Raw genomic sequence first — 7,276 nt, forward strand, 5'->3', positions numbered from 1 at the left:
AACGGTATCTCTTCAGAGCCACACCAGGCTGAGTCAGCCGAGGAAGGGCTAGAATGGGGTCAAAACTTTACATGATCCTCCGCTAGCTTGACTTCCTCGCATCCAAGCCTGTTCCCCAGAGCCCAAATTTGCATAACCCATCCGACACCACGTGGAGGTTTGGGTTGAGTTGCCCGCAAGCAAATACTATGCCAGCTCTGCGGGCCTTGCCGGACACCGTAAAGTCGGTCCCGGCCAATTTTGTTTCATTTCGTGTTTTAAAAATATATATCATAAGCTTTAAAATGGTATATCATTTGACTTTAAATGATATCCAGAAATGGTATCCTTTTTCGGTTCTACATGTGTCTCTTTTTCCACATTGCTTGTAATAAATATCAAACAGTCATAATTGGCGGTCATTCAAATCATCCCCAAGTCAACATGGTTCAGGAATGTCCCCTCATTGTTTATTGTTGGTTATACATACTTAGACAAAATACAATACCCATCACTTGGACAGGATTTAGCCAAAGCAAACAAAGACTAGAGCTATTTAAGGATTCTATAGAAATAGGTAGAAGACTATTATCCTCTTCAGCAATAGTATTATTGATTATTGACTTGCGCTATCAAATGAGAATCATGCCGCACCAATTAGCAGACTTGTAAGTTGTAATGAGTCATGACTTGTAAGTTGTAATGAGTCATGACTCGAGACTTGACTTTTCACAAGTCAAATGACAAATTTCTTAAATTTCTTCATAGAGATTGTACAGTGACTTTAGTCATTTGACTCGACTTAAGATATTTCTAGAAATGACTCGACTCGACCATGAAATGACTCCACTCGTTACAACTCTGTTAAATAGTGTAAACTGATGATTTAGTTCAAATCTCCAGATGTTTTTCTGTGAACTTGTCAACACTCATATTGAAACTCATTGTCATCCCTAGGTCACAAAACTTTATAGACTACTAAAGGGAGAGGGTACTTACATTTAGTGCATGAGGTCCCGGGTTCAATTCCCGGCGGTGGCGATTTGCTGGGATATTGACTTGGAAAAAAAAAGTCTGAAATTAATTGGCAACTTCTGTAGATTAAATTCAGACTTCCGCTCTCCCCATGGTTCATTTAGAATTGGGTAAATGAATCATGAAAGTACTCAGTCCTTCGGAGGGTAATAAGCCGTTGGTCCCGTGTGCAGAGAGCCATACCTGTACATGTATTTCGCAGCCAGTTTCGAAAAGAGTAGGGTGTTAACCCCTGACTGCTGTCCCAACCCGTTCAAATGTTCAAAGGGACCCCAATGGAAATAAGCTTCAATAGAGGCTTTCTTGGGTTATCCAGGGTTGTCAAAATCCGAACAAATCAAATCAAAAAACATAAAAACATTATGACTATACTGACTTATGGGATATGAAGTTGAGGTTAGTATACACTATCCTGCAAAATCGTCTTAATGAGGACAGGTCAAAGCAAATGCATTTGCAGAAGTATCCCACTTAGGTTCACAGGTTGAAATACTTTCCTCAAGGTCACAACCGGATGTATTATTCACTCACTTGTATTCGGAGCGAAAACAATTTCCATGCACGCTGCCCCGGAGGTCTGCCATGTGTATATCGAACGTCAGGGTCTGGTCGGGGGGGGTACTCAAGTTTGGTTTTGGTAGGGACGTGCCGCTGAGATTTTGGAAGTGGACCCATAAATATACCTATTTTTCAAGAAGTTTGGACCCATTGATATACCAAAAGTCAAAATTTTCGGCCGAATTTAACCAAAATTGTCTTAGTTTTTGAAAAATTAGGCTGTTTTCCAAAAAAAATTAAGAAAACTTTGAAAAAAGGACCCAATAATAATAATAATATCCTTGGTCTTTTCGTGTAATTTGTTGCTGAAGCCAATGACCTCGAAACAATGACAGGACAGGGCATGGAACTGAATACGGACAAAAGTTTGAAGCGTCCTTGTAGTCAATTTTTACCAGCTGGTACCGATGACACCGACGCGTCGGTATTTGGAAGGTGATTCAGTAAGAACTGAAAAAATCTTCCAAACTTTTGCAAAATTGAATAGGCTAAGGTCACACACCGACACCGCCTGGCTAATAATTATTTGGTGTAGCAGAGACACTAAAATGAATACACGGGATCGATACACGTGAATTGCACGATTTTGATATCAGACGAAAATCTTCGGATACCGGGTTAGAAAATGATGAATATCTCCCGTAAATGAATTTTTCTCAAGAAACCAGATGTGGTCTCATACACTTGAAAATACGTGTTGAACAGATATGATGGTCGCTAGAATGCGCTTTGAAAATTGGCCGTGCGCTTTGAACTCAAAATCGGACCAAAACTCTCATTTTATATTGCGTTGGTCCTGTATGGACTACACCGTGTAGTACAGCTGCACTCACTACTAGGCAGTATAAAAGTCGATGACCATTGACTTCAATGGTGTATACAAGCTTATTCACGCACAACCAAGATCAATTACATGGCTATTGTGAGTAGCCTTAGTCATGTCCCTCGACTAATTATTCGTCTCAAAGAGCTTCAAAGGTCTGAACCAAATGGCCAATCGTGGCTGTGGATTCAACCTACCATGGCGATTTCTCCCATGAAGATATAGGGTCGATGACACTGTGGGTCATCTGTGTAATCTGGTCATTTTGTGTCATTGTCAACACCAATGACCGTGAAACAAGTACAGATAATTATATTATTAGTTTAGGATATTAAATATTTGACCGATAATTTTTCTCTCACTGTCACTGTCACTGTACAACAATCGATAAATTTGTATTGCTTTTGCAAACAGAATTCCACTGATCTAGCTCTTCTCGATATCTACAACAATATTTCGTGATCCTAGCATCCACTTTTTATGACCTTTTCGAGTAGATATCCACGAAAAAAGCTTATTCCCCCAATTTCAGTTGATTCCGATTTTGCGTTTGCGAGTTAATATGCATGATTATGTGTATCCATAGGCCACTGTTGTAATTTCGTTCTGGTATATATACCAGAACGAAATTAAAATTTGACGATATTTTTGCTATTAACGAATTAATCTGCAAGAAATTTTTGGTGCATAAACATTATGTAGCCAGAGGTTTCCCGTGGTATAAAAATCTCAACTTTTTTTGAGAAAAGTGGGGGATGAGGCTGTGGATCACGAAATGCCCTTATCACCACCATGATCACACTATTCTTTCTTGAGCTAAAATGCTAATTGACTTAAATGATGACTTAAATAATTGTGGTCTAAAACCGAGCCAAAGCAGAGAAGGCCAAAAGCTTTTGGTCAATTTTGTCCCAGTATCTCGAGCCTTTTTTTCGGCTCAAATATCACTAATGGGCGAAGTTTTTTTTCTTTTCAAAAAACTCCCATGTGCAATCCCTGAAAATCAAATTTTGCACCTATACATGTTTGTAACCAATATAAATTAATGGGAACACGTTGATTATTGTAAAAATATTTATATTTGTGGATATTTTCCAAAACGGTTATGCAAAGTTTATTTGTATTCAAAAACAAATTGAGGTAGAAAAGCTTACAAATATTATAATGAGATTCATCAGACCGATGTTTTTTACAAACGTAATCGAGTATTTTTACCCTTTTCCCCCTAAAACGAAACTAGTTTCGTTTATAGGACGTTGTCGATCTTTTGGTTTGTTCTCTTACCATGTATGTATCACTACCCAGCAAACACAAAACGTTTTCGACATCATTCGCAAAAGGTTATAAAAGGTTGTCAGAAAACGTTTAAATGTCGGGTTATATAAAGGGTATATTAAGAGTAGGCTATAAAACGTTTTCATAACCTTAAAAAACATTTTTGATAATCTACTGCTCAGCAAACAAAATGTTTTACAGAAAACGTTTAAATGTCGGGTTATATAAAGGGTATAAAAACGTTTTAATAACATTCCAAAAACATTCTTGAAAACTTGATACAAAATATTATAAACAGAATGTTATTTTGGGGTTGAAAAATATTTTGCGAAAAATGTTTGCCCAAAATATTTTCAATAACGTTTTAAAAACGTTTTCATGACCTTTATATAACCCGACATTTAAATGTTATTAAAAGGTTTTGAAAAAACATTTTAAGAACATTTCTGTGTTTGCTGGGTTCAAATATTTTAACATAATGTTATTTAAGTATTGACACAATATTTGGCAAAATGTTTGCAAAAATAGTTTACAATAACATTGTTTGAAAACATTTAAAAATATTGTTGTAGTGTGTTTTCACACAAAATGTTTTAAAACGTCATCATAACCTTTATATAACCCGACATTTTAATGTTATTAAAACGTTTTTACCTAAACCAAAAGCCAAAATATAACTTATATAAAACGTTTTTAAAACGTTTTTGTGTTTGCTGGGTATGGACCACAATCGCCTCATCCTAATGGCATAGTTCAATAAACTCAATAAAAAATCATAGTGCAAAATTTGACCTCAAGTTGCAGAGTATGAGTTTTTGTACCCAAATTGTCAAAGTTCATTCAATGAATGTGCAAATGTATTGGGTTTAAAGAACTGTACCTGATAGATGAGCATGTTGTGGATCCTAGTGTATGTACTATGTAGGTTGGTTGAAGGTGATGTCAATTCTATTCAAGCTTCTTGTAACGATAGAATTGTTGTATGAATAAATGCAATAATTCTCAAAAATCTGAGAAAACCTAATCTAGTTTTGTGCCTTTAGAACACAAATATGCAATTTTCATCAATTTGGATATTTAGGGTAAGTTGTTATGGTGGACCGAAAAAAAAATGGCATGGAAAATCAAATTTGGCGCTTTTCTCAAAAACTGCTCATTTAACAGGAATCAGCCGTGCTAAGCTGTGCTAGTTGGATTGAAAATGTATACTTTTATACCTATCATTATTTTTAAAGATACAATACAAAACAATGTCTAAAATTTCCCACTTTTAGTGATCCTGCGTGCCACCTTAACTGACCCAGCGCAGCAAACACAAAACGTTTTTTAAAATGTTATAAACGGGTTATAACATTAAATGTCGGGTTATTTTTAAATGTTGCCAAAATGTTTTTGGAAAGTATTTTTGCCAATGTTTTTGTTTTCGACAACACTTAGGCCTAAAACAAGAATGTATTTTCAAACGACTGTTTTTGAATGTTATGAAACGTTTTATACCCTTTATATACCATTTAAATTACCCGACATTTAAACATTTTCTGGCACCCTTTTCTAACCTTTTTTGCGAATAATGCCGAAAATGTTTTGTGTTTTACAAGACAATCTCTAAATAAAGTAGATTGTATTAATCCGCGATGTTATAAGGCCCGCCAATCACGAGCTGATAAAACATAGTCTAAATTCAATTCAGTTTGATTCATCAATCATCGTTTCAATGTTTTTAGCAAATTTGATTTATGCACAAAATATGTCCATGTCAAAGTCTTGATGAATCATCTTTTTCTTTTTTTTCCGGCTGGACTATTGTATTTCAGCAATTTCATCTTCTGCTTCTTCATAGTCATGTAACTCATGTTAGTGCAGCCGAACTTCAGCTGGACTCTTGTATTTCAACCATTTGTTTATCTTTATTGCAAGAATATTTAGATAACCATCGTGTATGATGAATAAATAATACTATGTACAATTCGTGTATATTGCATATTATATATATTTAAATATATATAATAGCTTATATTTTATTTACATATTAAAAAAACAAGTTCTGTGTAAGATACAGACTTGACATTTAATATGGAATATTTTTTGTTTATTTTTAAGACTGGTCTGGAAGGGGTCTGCATAAACCCCACGGGCTAAATATTACTTGGTGTGTGTCGGGAGATGCAAAAGAATTGTTTAATAGAAAATGTGCTTTCCATAATTATGTTTACATAATGGTGCTCATAATGTAGCGAATTTGCCTAAAATGGCGGATTTAGGGAGGCTGAATTTGAGCTTTGTGGGGGACACAATTTCAGACTTTATGCAACATGGTTCTGTTATTATCAAATTTTTAGGGGTTTGAGGTGATATTTCTTAAACTTCGTCAGCAACTGGCATTCATCACAGCTGAAAAACACTTACAATGCACGAAGTTTTTGAACAGAGGAGGAGCTTAAAATAGGGCTCTTAAAGGCTGTACGTACTCAGAAAGTTTGAAAGGCCCCTTGGGTCAAATGTTGCAAACTTATGGTACAAGAACAACTGTGTGGATTCATGGTTGTCCAATGAACTCACACTGTTTCTTTGTGTACAGTAAGTTTATAACATTTGGCCCCAGGGGACCATTCAAACTTTCTGAGTGCATACCACTTTTAAGAGCCATATTTTTTAAAGCTCCTCCCGCTTCAAAACTGGTAGATCACAGGTGCATTTCAGTTCTGACGAACACTTATTGGTATTTAGGTTTAGTAAAATCGCCTCAAACCTCAATGAATTTGATAATATCAGAATAATGTGGCTCAAATATAAACATTTTACCCCCACAAAAAGCAAATTCAGTCGCCTTAAATTATGAGCGCCAGAATGTAAACTAATGGAAAGCACATTTTCTGTAAAACAATTATTTTGCATCATCTCCCGACACACCCCAATTAATATTTAGCCCGTGCCTTTAATGCAGACCTCTACCAGACCAGTCTTGGAATTTTGCTAAAAGTATTCCATATTAAATGTCAAGTCTGTATAATAAATTGTATTTATACCGATACCGTGTGTCATAAGTCTGTTCCTCCCCCCCCCCCCATAAGAAATCCATTTTAACATGTAATGCTTTAAATTAAACTCACACAATTAATTTGATACAGGGTGTCCCAGAATGATTTGTACCGTGTTTGCAAAAATAACTAAAAATAGAAGACGGGCAGTGTATCTATTTTTGATACCAGCATTATAATGTTGGATATGTCTCCTACCTATTCTGTTAATTTCAGCACGCTACCTTTATTTGTTTTGGCGTGGCATGCAATAATGTAAAATCGATGAAAAACGACTCGCATACCTTTGAAAAATGGCACGATACGATGAAATGAAGAACGTGGGATGTTTGGCACAGCATTTCGACGACAACTACTGTTGGGGTTGCGCCTTAAAGCTTGCCGGACAGCTGCAATGTTCGCTCTAGTTCTTACAGTCTTACGAGCACCTGAAGCTTCACTCTGCCGATTCCTGACAGTTCCGTGCTCGTCAAACTTCTTTACGTTATACACTATCGTCTAATGAATCTTCTTTGCGTCTCAACATAGCTGCCGGTTTGCCAGTAAGTTTTTGCAAGAAATCCACGCT

Source organism: Amphiura filiformis, chromosome 11 (assembly GCF_039555335.1).
Source record: "Amphiura filiformis chromosome 11, Afil_fr2py, whole genome shotgun sequence".
Lineage (NCBI taxonomy): Eukaryota > Metazoa > Echinodermata > Ophiuroidea > Amphilepidida > Amphiuridae > Amphiura > Amphiura filiformis.